Below are 23429 nucleotides of genomic sequence, written 5' to 3' on the forward strand. Positions count from 1 at the left end.
TGGGGGAGTTGCCCCGGTATCGTATGACTATCACACTCCTATCTTTACCGTTTTTCTTAGTTCGATCCTTTTAGTAATATCTTGATCTAGTAGAATAAAGTTTTAGTATGATTTAGTTTTGAGTTTTGCTTTATGCTCCTTCTATGTAATCGAGTCCGTGAGCTATATATAATAAAGATTAGTTTTGAGTCGAGGGCTTGGTTATCTTGCTATGATCTCGAGGGAATAAAAATAAAAGAAAAGAAAAAGAATAAAAAGAAATAAAGAGATCATATTGATCTTATGGATATTAATGACTTCACATATAAAGAGTATGATGAATAAAAGTTGTTGAGAGTTGACAAACATAGTTTTGGTCATCGTTGCAATTAATAGGAAGTAATAAAGAAAGAAAGGTTCTCACATATAAATATACTATCTTGGACATCTTTTATGATGGTGAGCACTCATTAAAATATGACATGCTAAAGAGTTGATGTTGGACAAGGAATACAACTTAATGGGTTATGTTTTCTTATATCTGAAATAAAGTATATTGTCATGGATCATCCAGCATGTTGAGCTTGTCTTTCCCCCTCATGCTAGCCAAATTCTTTGCACCAAGCAGAGATACTACTTGTGCTTCCGAATATCCTTAAACCCAGTTTTGCCATGAGAGTCCACCATATCTACCTATGGATTGAGTAAGATCCTTCAAGTAAGTTGTCATTGTTGCATGCAATAAAAATTGCTCTCTAAATATGTATCATTTATTAGTGTGGAGAAAATAAGTTTTATACAATCTTGTGATGTGGAAGAAATAAAAGCGACGGACTGCATAATAAAGGTCCATATCATAAGTGGCAATATAAAGTGACGTTCTTTCGCATTAAGATCTTGTGCATCCAACCATAAAAGCACATGACAACCTCTGCTTCCCTCTGCGAAGGGCCTATCTTTTGTTCTTGTCTTATACCCTATACAAGAGTCATGGTGATCTTCACCTTTCCTTTTTACACTTTATCCTTTGGCAAGCACAGTGTGTTGGAAAGATCCTGATATATATACCCAATTGGATGTAAGTTATCATGAACTATTATTGTTGACATTACCCATGAGGTAAAAGGTTGGGAGGCAACGCTATAAGCCCCTATCTTTCTCTGTGTCCGATTAAAACTCCATAACCATAAGTATTGCGTGAGTGTTAGCAATTGTGAAAGACTAAATGATAGTTGAGTATGTGGACTTGCTGAAAAGCTCTTATATTGTCTCTTTCTGATGTTATGATAAATTGCAATTGCTTCAATGACCGAGATGATAGTTTGTTGGTTGTCAATGAAGTTTCTGATTCATACTTGACATTGTGAATAGATTATTACTTGAGCATAAGAAATCATATGACAATATTTATATATGTTGCTGTAATAAGAATGATCATGATGCCCTCATGTCTGTATTCTATTTTATCGACACCTCTATCTCTAAACATGTGGACATATTTTTCGTTATCGGTTTCCGCTTGAGGACAAGCGAGGTCTAAGCTTGGGGGAGTTGATACGTCCATTTTGCATCATGCTTTTATATCGATATTTGTTGCGTTATGGGCTGTTATTACACATTATGTCACAATACTTATGCCTACTCTCTCTTATTTTACAAGGTTTACATGAAGAGGGAGAATGCCGGCAGCTGAAATTCTGGGCTGGAAAAGGAGCAAATATTAGAGACCTATTTTGCACAGCTCCAAAAGTCCTGAAACTTAACGGGGGCAGTTTTTGGAATTAATAAAAAATACTGGTGAAAGAATCAACCAGAGGGGGCCACCCACCATCCAAGAGGGTGGGGGCGTGCCCTACCCCCTGGGCGCGCCCCCTGGCAGGCCTCCGGTGCCCATCTTCTGCTATATGAAGTCTTTCGCCCTGGAAAAAATCATAAGGAAGCTTTTGGGACGAAACACCGCCGCCACGAGGCGGAACCTTGGCGGAACCAATCTAGGGCTCCGACGGAGCTGTTCTGCCGGGGAAACATCCCTCCGGGAGGTGGAAATCATCACCATCGTCATCACCATCGATCCACTCAGCGGGAGGGGGTCAATCTCCATCAACATCTTCACCAGCACCATCTCCTCTAAAATCCTAGTTCATCTCTTGTATCCAATCTTTGTCTTAAAACCTTAGATTGATACCTGTGGGTTGCTAGTAGTGTTGATTACTCCTTGTAGTTGATGCTAGTTGGTTTATTTGATGGAAGATCATATGTTCAGATCCTTTATGCATATTAATACCCCTCTGATTATGAACATGAATATGATTTGTGAGTAGTTACGTTTGTTCCTGAGGACATGGGAGAAGTCTTGCTATAAGTAGTCATGTGAATTTGGTATTTGTTCGATATTTTGATGAGATGTATGTTGTCTCTCCTTTAGTGGTGTTATGTGAATGTCGACTACATGACACTTCACCATTATTTGGGCCTAGAGGAAGGCATTGGGAAGTAATAAGTAGATGATGGGTTGCTAGAGTGACAGAAGCTTAAACCCTAGTTTATGTGTTGCTTCGTAAGGGGCTGATTTGGATCCATATGTTTCATGTTATGCTTAGGTTTACCTTAATACTTCTTTTGTAGTTGTGGATGCTTGCAATAGGGGTTAATCATAAGTGGGATGCTTGTCCATGGAAGGGCACCACCCAAGCATCGGTCCACCCACATATCAAATTATCAAAGTAACGAACGCGAATCATATGAGCGTGATGAAAACTAGCTTGACGATAATTCCCATGTGTCCTCGGGAGCGTTTTCCTTCATATAAGAGTTTGTCCAGGCTTGTCCTTTGCTACAAAAAGGATTGGGCCATCTTGCTGCACCTTATTTACTTTTATTACTTGTTACCCATTACAAATTACCTTATCACAAAACTATCTGTTACCGATAATTTCAATGCTTGCAGAGAATACCTTACTGAAAACTGCTTGTCATTTCCTTCTCCTCCTCGTTGGGTTCGACACTCTTACTTATCGAAAGGACTACGATAGATCCCCTACACTTGTGGGTCATCAGCACACGATTTGTATGTCTGGACCGTGTGTGATGTCTATTACTCCCGCTCTACTTCAATCAGTAGATCCAAATTTTCAGTAGCCCCGGCATTCTACTCCCGCCTCCATCCCTCGCAATCCCAAAAATATCTGCTCGGCTGGAGTGTTTTTCTATTTGATATCACACGATTATTATGTTTTAACCGTGTGTGATGTTCGTTACTCCTGCCTCGCTCTGCTTCAATCCCTTGATCCAAATTTCCGGTAGCCCGCCATTTTACTCCCGCCTAGTAAAATTTTAAGTACCCGCGGCATTTCCTCAAACACCACCTTGGACCCCCTCCACACACACACCCCAAATCCTTCGCTCACCCCAAATCCCCCGCTCACACACATACACACCAGCCCTCCCTCGCTCCAAACCTAGATAGGTCGCCGCCACCGCCGCACCGCCTCCATCGTCAACCTCTGCCGGTCTGCCTGTGCAGCTTACCCACCGATATACGTACCCTCGCTGCCCTGAGTTTCTTAGATGACGCCTGCAAAATGCCCCCTTTCCCAGAGATCCCCATCCCTACCCCCCTCCCCCACTCCAGAGCGTCGTAGCCTAAGCCCGGCTACGCTTCCCGGGGAGCTCGAGGAGCAAATGGCCCAAAAGAGCTTTATCGCTGCCTCTTCGCCCGACGTCGGTGAGGTGGCCGCCGAGGAAGCTAACGATGATGACAGGACCTGGATTGGGCCTTTCAATCAGCGTGCTAGAGTATTCTGGCATGTCACGGACGCCGGGTACGACATCGAGGTCGTCGACACCAACGGCTTGACGCAAGTTATGTCACAGGTTAAGTTGCCCACCCCCAACCCTTTGGGTTCGACAGATTGATGGCCCTGCTACTGATCTCATGCGGCTTGTTATGAACAATTTGCCATCCTTCATCGCCATGGGAGCCCCTTTTGTCATTTCGTAAGGACACGTTCTGTGACGCTGGCCTGGGATCCTCTGCTGGCAAGTCAGACCTCATCGATGGCGACCACGAGGAGGAGCCAATCTGTGACAAGTGAGGAAACCCATGATTTGTTTTCTGAACCCCTTTTGTAGTGAGAACTTGTCCAGTATTTATTGCTATATTAGGTTGTTTGCATTACGCCTTGTTTATTTCTATGGTTTATGGTTGTTCGGTTGTTTGTAGTTAGCATATGTCCAGTTTCAATTGCCATATTTGGTTGTTCGTAGTATGCCTTGTTTATTTCAGCTATTAACAGTGTGATGTTCTATATGTGCTAGTATGAACTGTGCAGTTCAATTTCATCAATACCAAATTTAACAATTGCTCTATGAATGACTATATTTGGTTGTTGTTAAGCATGTTGTACTCCCTCCGAATCTTTTTAGTTTGCATATAAGATTTGTCTAAAGTCAAGCCTCGTAAAGTTTGACCAACTTTATAGAACAAAATACCAACATTCACAATATGAAATAAATATCAGTTCATGTGTCATGACTTCAATTTTCATATTGTATAACTTTAGCATGCTAGATGTTGATATTTTTTCATATAAATAAGGTCAAAGTTTATGAAGTTTAACTTCAGACAATTCTTATATGCAGAGTAAAAAGGACCGGAGGGAGTATTGAACACGCCTTTCCATTCGATTTAACAATGGCACTATTTGGATACTCTAACTTAGCTAGTGGTTAGAGTTAGTTTCTACCTCATGACAGTTAAAAGGGTGAGAGATATATTGGTGGAATAGTTGATTGTATTGCTTGAGCCTCGTGGGCATATATACATGAGTACATGGTCATCTTGGAGTACATGTCAAGGTAGAATAAATCCTACGCTATCCTACGTTTCCTAAATAACAATGATACTAAACAATGACTAACCCTAAACTAACTCTAGCCAAAGAGGTGTTTGGATGACAGTGTTAGATTGACAATAAATGCACTAGGAGAACTAGCCCAATCAACACCTCTTGGGTGGGATAGTTGTTTTGGGTGGGTTTGACGCAACTAGCTCAAACTAGCCCTCATGTTTGGATACTTTAGGGCTATTTGAGCCCAAACTAGCTCAAACTAATTCTAACCCATGGATCCAAACAGGGCCAATAACTAGTGTACTTAGAAATGCACAATACAAGTTTGAATGAATTCGTTTGCTTGTTTTTAAATATTAGGCATGTTGCAGTTAATAACACACATTTCCACTTCTTGTTTTTAAATATTAGGGTTTTAACAATTTGGTCTTGCACATGTACGCCCTGTTGTTATAGGTTTTGACCCATTGTTTGACCCTTTTTGTATATGTGGAAATGAGTTGTCCATGAATATCAGTCAAGTCAAGAAACTCAGTGTAACATCCCAAAATTCTAAATTTTGGAATGTTATAATAAATAGATAGATTCGATTGATTGTTTGATTGTGGTGTGGTTGCTTGTGTGAAACTGAGTGAAATTGAAACTTTTGAAAGTTAAATGAGAGGGAATAAAAGGACTTTCCCAAACTTTCATCTTTCTTTACTGATCTCCTTGAATTCAAATTCTTTTCAAATACAAAACCCTAGAGAGCAGATGACATGACTTCTTCCATTTATTTAAATGAAAAGGGTTGTTGAAAATATTTGAATTTCATTTGAAAATATTTCAAATTCAGAACTTTAAGCAACTCAATGATTTTCACAAGAGAAGATAAAATGACTTCTTCAAAACATATGAAATATGAGCTGGGAGTTTAAAAGGTTCAAATTTAAAGACCTTTTGGAAATTATTTTCAATTTGGAGTTATTTGGGTTTTATTCAAATTATTTTTCTCCAAAATAGAAAAATATGGAAAATAGGGTAACATGATTCCCTACATGAGAAAATTGGAGATAAATAAACTTGAAATCATTTTTGGTATTTTTAAAATGATTTTTATTGGATTTTAGTAGGGCATTAGCACTCTCTGAATTATTTGAATTTTTCTCGATTTTATTTGACTTGACAAAAATGTTCAAGTTGTAGAAAATAATTTTCTGAAAATTTTGACATATTATATGCCTATATAATATTTTTGCTTATTTCTTTTATTTATTTTTGTTTGTTTGGAAAATCTTTATTTAAAAAAAACTCTCTCGCGCCGACCGACTGGGTCGCGGCCCAGCCGGCCGGCCGGCCCAAACCGAGCGCCGCCTCCGCCCGTGTGCGGCGCGGACACCGCCGCCATCGCCTCCTGCTGCAAGCCGAGCCGCCCCTCCCCCAATAAAACCCGAGGCCCCGCCCCGCCTCTCTCTCCTCCCTGCACCTGCGCCGCTGCACCGCCGCTGGAGCCGCCGCACGCCGCGCCGCATCTCGCCGCCCCCTCACCTCGCGCCGCCGCCGCTGCTCCACCACCGCGCCGCCTCTTGCTTCGCCCCGCGCCGCCCCGCCGATCCACAGCTGCCGCCGGAGCCCCTAGTCGTCGTCCGCAGCCGCGCCCAAGACGCAGCGAGAGCCGCCGCCGCCGATCCCGCCGTCGCTGCCCGATCTAACCGCCGCCGTCGGGTTTCGACAGAAAACCGCCCTGAACCGGTACTAAACCGCCCGGGTTTGCCGGTTTTTCTTTTAGGGTTTCGATTTTTATTTTAAACCCGGTTTTCTGATTTAATCCAGGTATTTAGAGAACATTCGCTGGTTAGAGTTAGAAAGCGAGCATTCGCTCAGTAGGTCTTTCTTTTTCTTTTTATTTTCTGTCCAGGGACCTATTTGTAGTATTTCTTTTACAGTTTAGCCCCTGAAGTTCAAACGATCACTACTTTTTGCTCGTTTGTCCAAATCCAACGAAACCAATGCCCACTTCTTCGTTATGATCCCCTCTATCTAGTAAAACAACTTAAACATGTTTTTGAAAGTTTTAAAATTTGAATTCAAACTATTTTGTATTCAAACTTCTTTTGTTCATAACTCGAGTTTTATAACTCCGATTTAGTTGATTATTTTTGCAAATCGAAGATCTTGACCTAAACTTTCTTATAAGGACAAATTCACAAAATTTTGGTACTGTTAGAAATTGTTTTATGTTGCAAGAGTTAATTGCTTGGTTTTGATGTTTTCCGAATTGTCTTCTTCGTTCTTTCCGATCTTTTGAGTGATTGCTTATGTGTGGTTGTTATTGCTTGCTTACGATAGATTGACTGGAGTGTGAAGAGTAGAACTATCAAGAGTGTTGAGTGCGAATCATCTTCATCAACAGTACAGGCAAGTAACACATTGATTATACCCCTTTCATACCCAGTTTTTATGCATTAGATACAATCCTCACACATTGCATGAGTAGGATCTCTTAACTTGTGGGTATTGGGAAGTAGTTGATGAGGTAGGAACCTATTGCCCTGCATTCAAACTTTGGGAGTTACTATTACGTTATGCTTATATTGCCATGCTATGCTCGTAGACGTGGATTGGGTTTGAGTGTATTCCATGACAGATGTGAGATTGTTTACTTAATGGTTGAACTTAAGGTGCCTACTTTAATACACATCTGCGTGGATTGGTTGCGGGCACCTGGAGAATCCAGTGTTGTCCTAGGATATCCCGGAGGACCCGTGTGATCATCCTACGGCTCGCCACCCAGGCTCAAAGGGATCATAAGATTATTCATGCTAGAAACTTCCGTGTGCAGCCACAAGCCATTATGGGCTCTGGCATAGTTGAGTACGTTGCGTGAGCTCTTGAAGAGGTGGACTAGCAGATGTAGGGGGATTGTAGGTGTACCGGTCTACCCAGAGTAAAGAGTTAATGCTTCTGAAAGACTGTGTCTCGGTCATCCGTTTCTCAAACATCATGTAGTGCGAGAAATCAAACGGAGGAGATCGAGTCTTGTGGGGAAAAGTGCGCAAACCTCTGCATAGTGTACAAACTAATCATGGTTAGACGTGTCCCCGGTTATGGACAATCTTGAGTATCTGGTTCTTGGATTATTATATTGATCTCATCACTCTACTTAATTAATTTGTTGGGTTGATGATTATTAATTTGGGATTGAGCTGGAGGAACCTTCTCAATATTTATCAACCAACTTTGTAGTTAAATAAAATATATTCCTTTGATGTAGGGAAAAATTGGCTTTTCGCAAAAACATTATAACCATAGTGCTTTTCCACCAGCCAAAATATGCATGTAGTGATAGCTATTATTCATCATTACCCTATGGTGTGAATTTGCCAGTACATTCAATGTACTGACCCTTTGTGGCTGCAACGTCTCATGTTGCAGGAATCTTACGATGAGTAAGTGATACGTTAGGGTTATGATATCTACACTCAACTTTGCCGTTGGTGTTGATGGGAATCCACAACCTTGTTGTTACTTCCGTTGTTTGGATTGGAGGTAATAGTATTTACGTTACTTTATACATGTGATTTACCTCTGTTATAAATCCTCGAGTACTGTGTGTGTCAGCATACCGATCCAGGGATGACACTTAAGCACAGAGACTTGACCGTCTGTGGTCGGGTCGCTACACTCAGAAAGATTGTTACGATAAAGAAATTGGCGACAAAAACAACAAGATCTTTGTCTGCACAATAAAGAAGACATCAGTTCACTATGGGATGGTACTAACTGTTATACCTTGTCTTTTTAATTCCTTTGCGCCATTTCAAATTTGGAGAAGAAATTTATGCATATCCTAGTTTTCAGGCCTTTCCAAAGCAGTTCACTGATGATTACCTCTCAAACCACATGTATGGTCAGGAGGCGAGGAAGGTTTTCATACAACACCCACGGTTCAATATTGAAGTGTTCCTGAAGAGGACGAAGGATGGACGGTCAATCATCCACAGGCACTGGCCTAAAGTTGCAAAGACCTTCAACATCAATGAAGGCTCAATATTCACCTTTCGCTTCAGCAGTTTTCCAGATGAGATTCATCTGTCAATGTACCGCCTGTGATGCTAATTTCGAAAGGTTATATTGTTGCATGTGAAACTTGGTGCTGGTGCAGTTGTGTAATGGGGTAGCTGAGTTCTGAAGCTATATGATGTTGTACTCTGATGTATTTCAATTATGAAATCTTGCTTCCTTAATATGGAAATGAAATATGTTGTGTGCTTAATATGAAATGTCAATTAGATTAATAAATGGATTATTAATAATAGGGCAATTAGCCTGCTAATTGTGTTTTTCTATTGCAAACGGTTATTGAGAAAACACCGTGGGCGATGACCTCAGGCAACGCACACAGTTTCTAGGAATAAACCGTGTTGGATCAATGAACAATCACACACGGCATCATCTTGAAAACTGTTTGCGTTAGGCCACCTTGCGCAAACGTTTACCACATAAAAAGTGTGTGTGATGGACAGCCTTTGCCACACAGTTTCTTCTACGCACCGTGTGTGATGCATTCAATAATGCAAACGATAAAATTGTTAATATCCTACACAATGGCAACGCGATTACAAACGATTTAATGGGGAAAATTGTGTGTGGCGTTGATAGGAGCGAAGGGCCCGATCTTTCGATGAGATGATAACTATCGATTTGGTGGATTCGACTTTGACGATCCGGCTACAAACATGCACGAGATTGCGCCTTAGCAATTTCTAAACCAATCTCCCGAGGTTACTGACGATGCCGGAAGCATGATCAGCCTGACCACGAAGGTCTATTCATGCATGCAATCGAAGAACAAGCAAGAATATGATATTGCAATATGAATATTGCGAGTATAGATGAAGTATTGATAAAAGTGGGGTTTTATAAGTGGTCTTGGTCTGGTCGTTGGATACAAATGAAGTACACGAAGTTGCAGCAATGGCTAACTTTTAACTAAATAAAGCCCAAGCAAAAAGCTACTAGATGGATCTACTTACATAGGAGCCAGGGGTGGCGGCCAAGGAGGTGGGAGGACGTCCCAAGGCAGCCTATAACTAACCCTAGGTCACACAAGGCTCATGGGCCCAAGTGGAGGTGATACAACACCTTTGGACCTGTAGTTTGACTCGGATACTGCTGCAGTGTCAGATTGTTTCATCGGTAACTCAATGCTCCGAACGAATTTTAGGATCAATCCAATTAGGTAGGAAATATCACGAAATCTACTTTCCAACACAAAGAGAATCACCCAATTCCGAGTCTGTATGAAAGAGTTCTTGGCGTTTTGATTCAGGTATGTCTATGCAGTCCGAATCTGAATCCAGAACGTGAGAGACTTGGACTCTATCTTCTCTTGGCCCAAAAGTGACGTGAGGGGACTTTTTGAACAACACCTAAACTTATATTTTTCCCTTATTTTCATATGTGGATTGTACAAATGACCCATACACCTGCAATTAGACTTGGCACAAAAGTTTGTGAAGTATTTTTGTCCTGGATGACATAAATAAATTATTGCATAGTTTGCATTAGAAATCACCTCACAAATATACATGTATGCAATATTTTTTGTTGTATCCAAGGTAGTCATGTCCTCATCAGATGTACCTACGAACGGAAACGTTTTCTTTGGAGTGACTGTGTGGGATGTATATACGAATGGAAACGTACTTCTTGGATTAAGTGTGTGGGATGTACATACTAATGGAAACGTATTCCTTGGATTGACTGTGTGGAATGTACATACGAACAGAAACGTCTAGCGGTGACTGACTGCGTGGGATGTATTTATGACCGAAAACGATTTGGCCTGTATAAATGAATTTTTTAGCACAACTGTACGTATAACCATATTTGGTCTCTCGCCGGTCGCACACGACCTCATTTTGCCGAGCGTGTGTGCCAGGAGGGCATATCCCCGACGGTTTTCTGGGTCGTGTGGGAAGGACCCCCCCTATCGCAGTCACTCACTAGGCGACGGTTCAGAACGCTGTCGCGGAAAGGGGTTAAAAACCCTTTGTATAGCAATTCGATGTACCAGTGTTGTGAGATGCGTTGGGATTTCCCCTAAGAGGAGGGGAGGATGCAGTACAGTAGAGATAAATATTTCCCTCAGTTATGAAACCAAGGTTATCAATCCAGTAGGAGAACCAAGCAACACTATGTAAACAGTACTTGCACACAAACAAATACTTGCAACCCAACACGTAGACGGGTTGTCAATCCCTCAACGGTATTGAGATAGATTAAATTGTATAGGATTTGATAAATAGATCTAACTAAAACACAAAATAAAATAAATAAAAGAAAATTGCAGCAAGGTATTTTTAGGATTTTTATATGATAAAAGATAGACCCGGGGCCCATAGTTTTCACTAGGGGCTTCTCTCAGAAAATAGCATACGGTGGGTAAACAAATTACTGTTGGGCAATTGGTAGAAAAGCAAACAATTATGACGATATCCAAGGCAATGGTCATGTATATAGGCATCACGTCCAAGATTAGTAGACCAAAACGATTCTGCATCTACTACTGTTACTACACACATCGACCGCTATCCAGCATGCATCTAGTGTATTAAGTTCATGGAAAAATGGAGTAATGCATTAGGCAAGATTACATGATGTAGACAACATAAACTCACGTATGAATAAACCCCATCTTGTTACCCTTAATAGCAATGATACATGTGTGTCATGTCTCTTTATGTCATTGAGATTGAGCACCGCAAGATCGAACCCATCACAAAACACCTCTTCCCATGGCAAGAAAAATCAATCTAGTTGGCCAAACCAAGCCAATAATTCGGAGAAGAAATACGAGGCTATAATAATCATGCATAAAAGATTTCAGAGAAAACTCAAATAATATTCATGGATAGATCTGATCATAAACTCACAATTCATCGGATCCCAACAAACACACCACAAAAACTCATTACGTCAAATAGACCTCCAAGAACATCAAGGAGAACATTGTATTGAAGATAAAAAAAGAGAGAAGAAGCCATCTAGATACTAACTATGGACCCATAGGTCTGTGGTAAACTACTCACGCATCATCGGAGGGGCAGCAAGGATGATGAAGAACCCCTCCGTGATTGTTGCTCCCTCCGGCAGAGTGCCGAAAAAGGCCATTAGATTGGATCTCATGGTTTTGGAACTTGCTGATAGAGGAGAAGGTGTCCCGTCTTTCGATGAGATGGTGATTATCGTTTCAGAGGAGTAGACTTTGATGATCCGACTACGTACGTGCGAGGACGTCGCACCTTAGCAATTGCTAATCCAACGCCGAGAGGTTATTGACCACGTCGGAGGACGATCAACCTGACCACGAAGGTCTATTTCCTGCAACCAAACGAAGAACAAGCAAGAAACTAAGATTGCAATCTGTATTGCGAATATAAGATGAAAGCTTTATTGATCAAGGTGGGGTTCTGTGACGCCTTGGTCTGGTCGTTGAACACAGACGAAGTATGCGAAGTTGCAGCTATGGCAAACTTTTAATCTAAACAAAACCCAAGGTCTAAACGACGCCCTAAGGGCTGTATATATGGAGGAAGAGAGGGGGAATTTCGTGGCCCCTTGTAGGAGTGGTCCGAAACCAACCCTAACTCTCTTTTCGCCACACATACGGACTCTAAAAAAAGCCTATACTTCTGTATTTCAAAATTACATGGGCCTGGCCCAATAATAAGGTGACGCAACACCTATAATAGCCTCTAGATGAAATTTGTGAAGTGGCATCTTGTATATTTCGTCCAAGCCTTCATGCACTCATTACGGTGGCTTCAAAGTCCTGAATCATCACTTGAAACTCCATTCTTACTCACCTTGCACGTGCGATCATCTCTATGCTTGTTCTTGCTCCAATGTTCATCCTTCTCCAAGCTAGGCCCTTCATTTGTAAGCAAAACAAATGTATCCAATTTAGGCAGCATCATATTCTCATGAACATTTGAATCATTACCAAGAAACGAAAGTACCTGGTAATTTAATTGGCGTGCGCGAGCTCTAGTAATTGGTCCAGTATGTATAGAAGCAGGGGTTGTGGGTGCACCTCCCCCAAGCTTGGCGGAAGCCAAGGGGACTGCCCCTACCTGATACTCAATTTTCTTTTGGTGATGAAGAAGGAGGTGGTGATGAAGTAGAGGCGATCTTGTCCTCGGGTTTCCATGGCAGGGGCTCACCATTATAAGAGGAGGAGTGAGTATCACGGGTCCTGCAACTGGTAGCCAAACTCATACCTTTAAATCTCGCCTCATATTCAAAGACTTGGTTTTGGAGATCATAGATCTGGCTTTGCAGGAAGATGACTTGCTCGTTGAAGGTGAAGATGATGTCTTTCATGGACTTGCCATCCACCTTGAGATCACGGGTGTAGTCCGCGATCATGAGGTGATTGGCATTGAGTCCACATTCCACCATCCCCTTGCACTGGAAGACCTCCGGCTCCATAGCTTCAAGTCTGGCCTCCACGGATCCCGTCCCCTTGGGACCTTGCACGTCGCGGATGTGGAGCACCCCCTCATGCATCTGCATAGCCTGAGGGTGCTGCATCACCTCCCGCAAATATGGGTTGATGACGTTCTCGAAGAACTTGTCCTTGGAGGAGCGTGAAGATGCCATGGTAGATTGGATCTGTCAGAAAACAGCAGGGAAAAAAGAACAGAAGATTTCTCCACGAAACGGTGGTCAACAGGTTCGGGGGGTATATAAAGATTTTTTATCTTGGGAAACAAACAAACGGAAGAAAAACGGAGGCCGGAAGGTACCCGAGGTGGGCACAACCTTGCCAGGCGCGCCCTGTTGTCTTGTGCCCACCAGGGTGACATTTTTCTTATTTTCCTATTTTCTAAATATTCCAAAACTGACAAAAAATATTTTTGCAGATTTTTCGAAGTCCGTTTACTTACCGTATCACGTACCTCCTCTTTTTCACGATTCTGGAGTGTTCCGGAAGGACTCTTTTATGTGTTCTTCTGGTGTCATAGTTTGGATAATGTTACTTTCAACATTAATGGGCGTACCTGAGATATAATGTTTTATTCGTTGCCCATTAACAACCTTCAGGTTAGTACCCTCGGCATTAATTATTTTGATAGCTCCAGACCGGTAGACCTCCTCGATAACACAGGGTGCTTCCCATTTGGAGAGTAGTTTTCCTACAAAGAATCTGAAATGAGAGTTGTACAAAAGAACATATTCTCCAACTCTGAACTCGCGCTTTTGGATTCTTTTATCATGCCATCCTTTAACTTTTCTTGAAATAACTTGGCATTTTCATAAGCTTGGGTTCTCCATTCATCTAGTGAGCTAATATCAAATAACCTCTTTTCACCGGCAAGTTTGAAATCATAGTTGAGTTCTTTGATTGCCCAATAAGATTTATGTTCTAAGTCAAGAGGCAAATGACAAGCTTTTCCATGAACCATTTTATAAGGAGACATACCCATAGGATTTTTATATGCTGTTCCATAAGCCCAAAGTGCATCATCTAATTTCTTAGACCAATTCTTCTGGGACCTATCGATAGTCTTTTGCAAAATTAATTTTATTTATCTATTGCTAAGTTCAACTTGACCAATATACCGAGGATGATAGGGTGATGCAATTCTATGGTTAACATCATACTTGGCAAGCATTTTACGGAAAGCACCATGGATCAAGTGAGAACCACCATCAGTCATTAAATATCTAAGGACTCCAAACCTTGGGAAAATAACTTCCTTAAGCATTTTAATAGAGGTGTTGTGATCAACACTACTAGTTGGAATAGCTTCTACCCACTTAGTGACATAATCAACAGCAACCAAAATATGGTTATACCCATTAGAGGAAGGAAAAGGTCCCATGTAATCAAATCCCCAAACATCAAATGGTTCAACAGAGTGAATAATTCATAGGCATTTCTTGAAGCTTACCGACATTACCTATTCTTTGACATTCATCACAAGATGAGACAAACATACGAGCATCCTTGAAGAGAGCAGGCCAATAAAACCCAGATTGCAATACATTGTGAGCAGTTCTATCTCCCGCATGATGTCCTCCATATGCTTCGGAGTGACATTTCCGTAGGATTTGTTCCTGTTCATGCTCAGGTACACAACATCCAATAATACCATCTACTCCTTCTTTATAAAGATGTGGGTCATCCCAAAAGTAATGTCTTAAATCATAGAAGAATTTTTTCTTTTGTTGGTATGTAAAGCTAGGTGGTAAATATTTAGAAACAATGTAATTCTTATAATTAGCTTAATCAGCATACCAAGGAGTGCTATGAGAAACATTTATTGCAGCTAACTGCTCATCAGGAAAACTGTCATCAATAGGTAGTGCGTCATCAAGGACATTCTCAAGCCTAGACAAGTTATCAGCTACAGGGTTCTCTGCTCCTTTTCTATCAGTGATGTGTAAATCAAATTCTTGTAACAAGAGAACCCATCGAATAAGTCTAGATTTAGCATCTTTCTTTTCCATAAGATATTTTATAGCAGCATGGTCGGTGTGAACAGTTACTTTTGAATCAACAATGTAAGATCTAAATTTATCACAAGCAAACACCACTGCTAGAAATTCTTTTTCAGTAGTAGCATAATTTCGTTGTGCACTATCTAGAGTTTTACTAGCATAATGAATAACATTTATTTTTTATCAACTCTTTGTCCTAGAACAGCACCAACAGCATAATCACTAGCATCACACATAATTTCAAAAGGCAAGGTCCAGTCAGGTGGTTGAACAATAGTGTGTTTCAAAGTCTTCTAAACAATCATCATCAAAAACAAAAGGAACATCCTTTTGCAAAAGATTTGTAAGGGGCCTAGAAATTTTAGAAAAGTCTTTGATAAATCTCCTATAGAAACCAGCATGACCTAAGAAACTACGAATACCTCTGATATCTTTAGGATATGGCATTTTCTCAATTGCATCAACCTTAGTGGCACTTCTCCCAATTCAGAAATTTTATGGCCCAAAACAATACCTTCATTAACCATAAAGTGGCACTTCTCCCAATTCAAGACAAGATTCATTTGCTCGCATCTCTGCAAAACTCGATCAAGATTGCTTAAACAATCATCAAAAGACTCCCCATAAGCAGAAAAGTCATCCATGAAAACCTCAACAATCTTTTCATAAAAGTCAGAGAATATAGCAGTCGTACATCTTTGAAAGGTAGCGGGTGCATTGCATAAACCAAAAGGCATACGTCTATAAGCATAAGTTCCAAAGGGACAAGTGAAAGTGGTCTTTTCTTGATTAGGTTGAGAAATAGGTATTTGTGAAAAACCAGAATATCGATCAAGGAAGCAAAAATGTGTGTGCTTAGATAATCTTTCTAACATTTGATCAATAAAAGGCAGAGGGTAATGATCTTTTCTAGTAGCTTTATTTAATTTTCTAAAATCAATTACCATTCTATAGCCCGTAACAATTCTTTGTGGAATATGTTCATTCTTATCATTAGGAACAATAGTAATACCTCCTTTCTTAGGGATACGATGAACAGGACTTACCCATCCACTGTCAGCTATAGGATAGATTATACCTTCTTCCAGAAGTTTTAATATTTTCGTTCTTACCACTTCTTTCATCTTAGAATTTAACCGACGTTGGTGATCAACGACGGGTTTAGCATCAGGTTCCATATTAATTTTGTGCTGACATAGAGTGGGACTAATGCCCTTAAGATCATCAAGAGTATATCCAATAGCAGCTCGGTGCTTCCTTAGAACTTTCAACAATCTTTCTTCTTCATGTTCTGAAAGGTTAGCACTAATGATAATAGGATATATCTTTTTCTCATCAAGATAAGCATATTTCAAAGTGTCTGGCAATTGTTTCAATTCAAACACAGGATCACCTTTAGGTGGAGGAGGACCTCCTAGAGTTTAAATAGGCAAATTGTGTTTAAGCAGAGGATGTTGTTCAAAGAAGATCTCATCCATTTCATTTCTTTCATGCATATGTAAATCATTTTCATTGTCTAGCAGATATTGTCCTAGAGGATCAGTAGGAGGCATAGTAATAGAAGCAAGACCAAGTATTTCATCCTTACTAAGCAATTCTTTTTTATGAGGTTTTCTACTAAACTTGGAAAAATTAAACTCATGAGACTCGTCACCAAAGCTAACACCGATAGTTTGTTTCTTACAATCTATTTTAGCATTAACGGTGTTCAAGAAAGGTCTACCAAAGATAATGGGACAAAAATCATCTTGTGGGGAACCAAGAACAAGAAAATCAGTAGGGTATTTTATTTTCCCACACAAGACTTCAACATCTCTAACAATCCCAAATGGTGAAATAGTATCTCTATTAGCAAGTTTAATAGTAACATCAATGTCTTCTATCTCTGCGGGTGCTATGTCATTCATAATTTCCTGATACAAGGTAAAGGGAATAGCACTCACGCTAGCACCTATGTCGCACAAACCATGATAACAGTGATCTCCTATTTTAACTGAGACAACAGGCATGCCAGCAACGGGTCTATGATTATTCGTTTTGTCAGGTTTGACAATTCTAGTAGCTTCATTACAGAAGTAAATAACATGCCCATCTATATCTTCTTCCAGGAGATCCTTAACCATAGCAACACTAGGTTCTACTTTGATTTGTTCATCAGGTTTAGGTGTTCTAATATAACTTTTGTTGACCACAGTTGAAACTTTAGCATGTTCCTTTATCCTAACAGGGAAAGGTGGTTTCTCAATATAAGCAGTAGGAACAACTGGATCAACATTATAAATAATAGTTTCCTCTTTAGCTGGTACCATTTCTTTAATTTCTGCTTTAATAGGTGGGTGATACTTAAACCACTTCTCCTTAGGAAGATCAACATGAGTAGCAAATGATTCACAAAAGGAGGCTACTATGTCAGAGTCAAGTCCATATTTAGTGCTAAACTTTTGAAAAGCATCGGTATTCATAACAGATTTAACACAGTCATACTTAAGCTTAATACCTGACTCTTTACCTTCGCCGAGTTCTCGACCTTCAGAGTTGCGTTTAATTCTTTCCAAAAGATCCCACCGGAATTCAATAGTTTTCTTCAAAAAAGAACCAACACAAGAAGTATCAAGCATGGAATGATCATTATGAGAAAGCCGAGCATAAAAATTCTGGATAATAATTTCTCTTGAGAGCTCATGATTGGGGCATGAATATAACATTGACTTAAGCCTCCCCCAAGCTAGAGCGATACTTTCTCCTTCACGAGGCCAAAAATTATATATGTAATTCCGATCACGATGAATTAGATGCATAGGATAATTTTTTGGTGAAACTCCAATTTCAATCGATTCCAATTCCAAGATCCAATATCATTGCATAGCCTATACCATGCCAATGCTTTTCCCTTCAAAGATAAAGGGAAAACATTCTTCTTAACTTCATCTCTGGGTAAACCTGCAAGCTTAAACAATCCACAAATTTCTTCCGCATATATCAAGTGCATATCAGAATGTTCTGTTCCATCTCCTGCATAAGGATTAGCTAGCAGTTGTTCTATCATACCTGAAGGAATTTCATATTCAATATTTTCAGTAGGTGCAGTAGGTTGAGGGGTAACTAATTGTGGTTCCGGTCGAGGTGAAGATACCCCGAACAAACCCCTCAAAGGATTGTTTTCCATAGTAACAAGTGACAATAAATTTCAGCACGTAGTAATAATTTTTCCTTACCAATTTCCACTTACCAACAGCGCTACACTCCCCGGCAACGACGCCAGAAAATAGCCTTGATGACCCACAAGTATATGGGATCGATTATAGCCTTTTCAATAAGTAAGAGTGTCGAACCCAACAAGGAGCGGAAGGAAATGACAAGTGGTTTTCAGCAAGGTAATGTCTACAAGTGCTGATGCGGAGCATCCTATGGACATCACCATGTCAAGAGTCCATTCAGCGAGTGACACGTGCGACATCTACTTCACATACGCAAAGGTGAATCATCTCCTTTACACGTGCTCACTTGACCCCTTCGAGGATGGTATACTACTTGACACTCCACTCGTGTGCATGCATAGGTATTGTCGGAACATTACGGACGACGAGGAGGAGTGCAAGCGCCAAGGTACAACTACTCCATCCGCGAGGGAGGCCTGGAAGCGACGACGGAAGAAGAAGACGGAGACAGCTCCCAGGACCCGAACATCCGGCCAGGACCCCGGACATCCGGCCCCTGGAACCTCACAACAGCAGCAACCCAGCCAGCGAAGTACCCCATGCCCCGGACATCCGGCTCCTCCGGAAGCCCCGGAAATCCGGCCTCTCGCCCGGACATCCGACCCCGCCTATCCAGAGACTACAGAAGGTTGCACCGCCAGCCCGGACATCCGGCCCCGCCTGAAGCCCCGGACATCCGGCCCGTCGGCCGGACATCCAGCCACCCCTGTCTGCGCACAGTAAGGGCCGATGCCCGTGTACCCCTTCGACCCCCTAGACTATATATACTCTTTCTCCTCCATCTTTCTAGGGTTAGCAAAGGATTAGCTCATTTAGAGATAGAGCTTTGCTCATCCATATCGGATCTACTCCACGAGAGAGACCGCGACCCCTCTACGGAGACGATCCACCTTGGATTCAAGACCTCCTCACGGAGAAGACCCCCATCAAGACCTCCTCACGGAGAAGAACCGGTTACCCTTTGTATCGTCCTTTGTTGGATTTGGATCTTGTATCTCACCTTTGTGTTCATCGATCTAGCGCATGTGTGATCTATTCTTGTTGGTTGAGTGATTCTCTCGTGTTCCCTTTTGTGTTTCCCCTCGTTTTCCCCTCGTGTTCTTCGTGTTCCTCGTTGGGATCCGCTCCTTTCGTGAAAGATCGGCCATCTAGGGTTCCACCCTATATCATCTTGGTATAATGAGCCACGTTGATCATGATTTCGGAGCCTCCCCATTGTGTTTTCTAGCCTAGTTTTGTTGATTTTGTCCCAAAATTCAAAAATCCCCACCAAAAATAGCCCCAAATGTTTTTTGTGATTTGTTGGTTTGATGATGTTTTGTTGATTTTGATCCGTGGATTTGCTTTGTTACTTGTGGATCTAGCTTTCCCCCAATTTTCCCCACTTTCCATCCACGAAATCTCTCCAATTTTGCCCCCGAAATCATCAATTTCCGCCCCCAAAATCGAGTTCCTCGAGTTCATCCTCGGATTTGGAGCCCGAACATCCGGCCCGTAGCCCCGGAATCTGGCCCCCCGAACATCCGGCCCGTGGCCCGAACATCCGGCTCCTGGAGCGCATTTTCGCGCAAGGTTCTGGACATTAGGTCCCGGAAATCCGGCCAAAGCCCCGGATGTCCGACCCCTGTACATTTCAGCTTTTTACGTTTCACCGTTTTGTGCATAACTTCCACATCCGAAGTCCGATTTTCGCGTTCTTTAGCTCGTTGAGTAGCTATTGACATCCTCTATCCACCTAGATAGGTACCATCCCCATTTGACTCCATCAAAATTTTGACAACTTTGGCATCTTTGCCTAGGGCTTCCACCACAACATCTGCATAACCACCACCGACTTCCGCAACCTAACCAATTTTGTTCCCCTTTGCATTTGAGGTTGTTTGAGTTGTGATTTGAGTCTCCTAAGGTGTTTCGGCTACTTAGGGACAGTTGCTTCTTCATCAACCACCACCACCACTACCACATAGGCTTACCCACCATACACTTCCGACAACAACCTAACCCAATTTTGTTTGTGTTGTGAGTTGCGTCTCCTAAGGTGTTTCGGCTACTTAGGGACCGTGCTTCCAATTCCGACACCGTGTATAGTTCACCACCTTACCCTCCATTTCCGCATTGCGTCTTAAAACCCCATCATTGCATTTCCGCAATCCCATTGAGCTTCCGCAAAACCACTACCGCTTACACTACCACTGTTTGACTTTTGTCCTTGAGATTTTGAGTTGTGGTTTTTCCGTTTCCTAAGGTGTTTCGGCTACTTAGGGACGAGCCTCCATCATCTTGGTATCTACATCAAGAACACCGCCACTCATCATCGCCAAGGACGGTAACCTCGACGACACCGTTGTATATTCCCCTTGCAATTGCATTGATAACCCCTAGCCCATTTTACGTCACTTGCCTATCGAGACTAGCCATTGGAGTATTGCCGGCAACGTTACTTGTGCACATTAGTGGTCTACAACTTCCATTGCATACATACCATATCATATTGGTATCATATCATCTCGTGTGCCTCAAGTTTGTTCCCGCATATACACAATTGCTATCTTGGTTTGTGCATTTCGCAAAGTGGCCATACATACAAAAAAACAATAAGCTTTTAAGCAAAAGAGAGTGAACAAAGAGCTTGTAAGCAAGTGCCATAGCATCATACCACATTGCACATAAGATTGTCATATCTGATCATCTTGGATCATCTTGAGAGGAACACCGGGAACCATACATACATAGCATACTTGGGATAGAAGTTTATCCATTTTGCAAATCATAGGTTGTGCACAAGTGTCGTATCCGCCTATTGAGCAATCGTGCTAGCGTCTCTCTTGAGTTGTGCAACACGAGCGTTTTCCGTGGACTCCACATTTTGTGCTCATTCCTTGGTTGCACGACCCCATTTATCTATTCGTGTGTGTGTTTCCGTGTGCCATTCTTTGCTATTGGTCTACTTGTTTCACTTGCGAATTTGTGAATCTCTTTCAACATTATTGACTCTTGCTAACATTTTGCATCAAATTTGTTGTGCCACTATCCTCACCGAGCTCCACTATAAGCCTTACTTGTGTAGGTGTGAGAAACCGACAAGAATTGGTACCAATTGTGCTATTTCCTTGTTACACATTGAGTGATCATTGATCCATCTTCAACATCGGTCAAGGTACATTTGGTATCGTTCTTCTCTTTCTCCCACTCACATTTGCTCGAGTCTTGTGATGGATAGGCAAGGCATTTCACCTTCGGTCTACAACAACGACGAGTTCAATGCCACGAACAACTCCAACGACGCCAAGATGCAAGCTCAAATGGAGGAGATCAAATCCCTCATCAAGTCATACAAGCGATCTTCCTCATCTTCGAGAAGACGCTCAAGAGCACATGCCTCCGAGCTACCATCTCCGGCAAGGTCACATCGGCATCGACACCATCACCACCAAGAACTCGAAGGTCAAGAGCTCTACACCAACAACCGCTCAACGACTTCACCATCTCCCTTGGCATCTTCGCCAAGCGACTTCAAGGCATCTTCGCCTATGGATATACGACATCTTCACCAACAAGCACCTCAAGACTACACTCAAGAGAAGATCCCCAAGCTCAAGTCCGCGACTTCCACGAGCTACTACGACCTCGACACCGACCATGCGATTCCTTTCTATGGGACTCAAGAACCCGAGGAGTATCTCGAGTGGGAGCACCTAATGGATGACTACCTCAAGCTACATCAAGTTCCTCCCGAAAATCAAGTGAAGTGCGCCACAAGAAACTTCCACGACTACGCCTCGACATGGTGGCTTTACACACCTTCGGAGACCTACGACATGAGTTGGCCCAAGACGAAGAGAGCTTTGCGGCGAGAATTTGTGCCTCCAACCTACACGGAACAACTTCTACGCCAATTGGAGAACACCAACCAAGGATCCAAGTCCATCGACGCGTACTTCAAGGAGATGAAGATTGCCTTGCGACGAGCCGGCGTGGACGACCCCATGTCAATGAAGTTCCACTTCATGATGGGATTGAACAATGCCATCTCCAAGACCATCTTCCTCGAGAACTACAAGTCCCTCGACGACAACTACATTGGTTCTCTCAAGGCGGAACAAGAACTCATGAAGGCCAAGGCTTCTCCACCCCAAGCACACTTCTCGAAGTCCAAACTCAAAGACGACGAGTATGATGGTATACTACTTGACACTCCACTCGTGTGCATGCATAGGTATTGTCGAAACACTACGGACGACGAGGAGGAGTGCAAGCGCCAAGGTACAACTACTCCATCCGCGAGGGAGGCCTGGAAGCGACGACGGAAGAAGAAGACGGAGACAGCTCCCAGGACCCGGACATCCGGCCAGGACCCCGGACATCCGGCCCCTGGAACCTCACAACAACAGCAACCCAGCCAGCGAAGTACCCCATGCCCCGGACATCCGGCTCCTCCGGAAGCCCCGGAAATCCGGCCTCTCGCCCGGACATCCGACCCCGCCTATCCAGAGACTACAGAAGGTTGCACCGCCAGCCCGGATATCCGGCCCCCAGCCCGGACATCCGGCCCCTCCTGAAGCCCCGGACATCCGGCCACCCCTGTCTGCGCATAGTAAGGGCCGATGCCCGTGTACCCCTTCGACCCCTAGACTATATATACTCTTTCTCCTCCATCTTTCTAGGGTTAGCAAAGGATTAGCTCATTTAGAGATAGAGCTTTGCTCATCCATATCGGATCTACTCCACGAGAGAGACCGCGGCCCCTCTACGGAGACGATCCACCTTGGATTCAAGACCTCCTCACGGAGAAGACCCCCATCAAGACCTCCTCACAGAGAAGAGCCGGTTACCCTTTGTATCGTCCTTTGTTGGATTTGGATCTTGTATCTCACCTTTGTGTTCATCGATC

Source organism: Aegilops tauschii, chromosome 3 (assembly GCF_002575655.3).
Source record: "Aegilops tauschii subsp. strangulata cultivar AL8/78 chromosome 3, Aet v6.0, whole genome shotgun sequence".
NCBI classification, from domain to species: Eukaryota; Viridiplantae; Streptophyta; class Magnoliopsida; order Poales; family Poaceae; genus Aegilops; species Aegilops tauschii.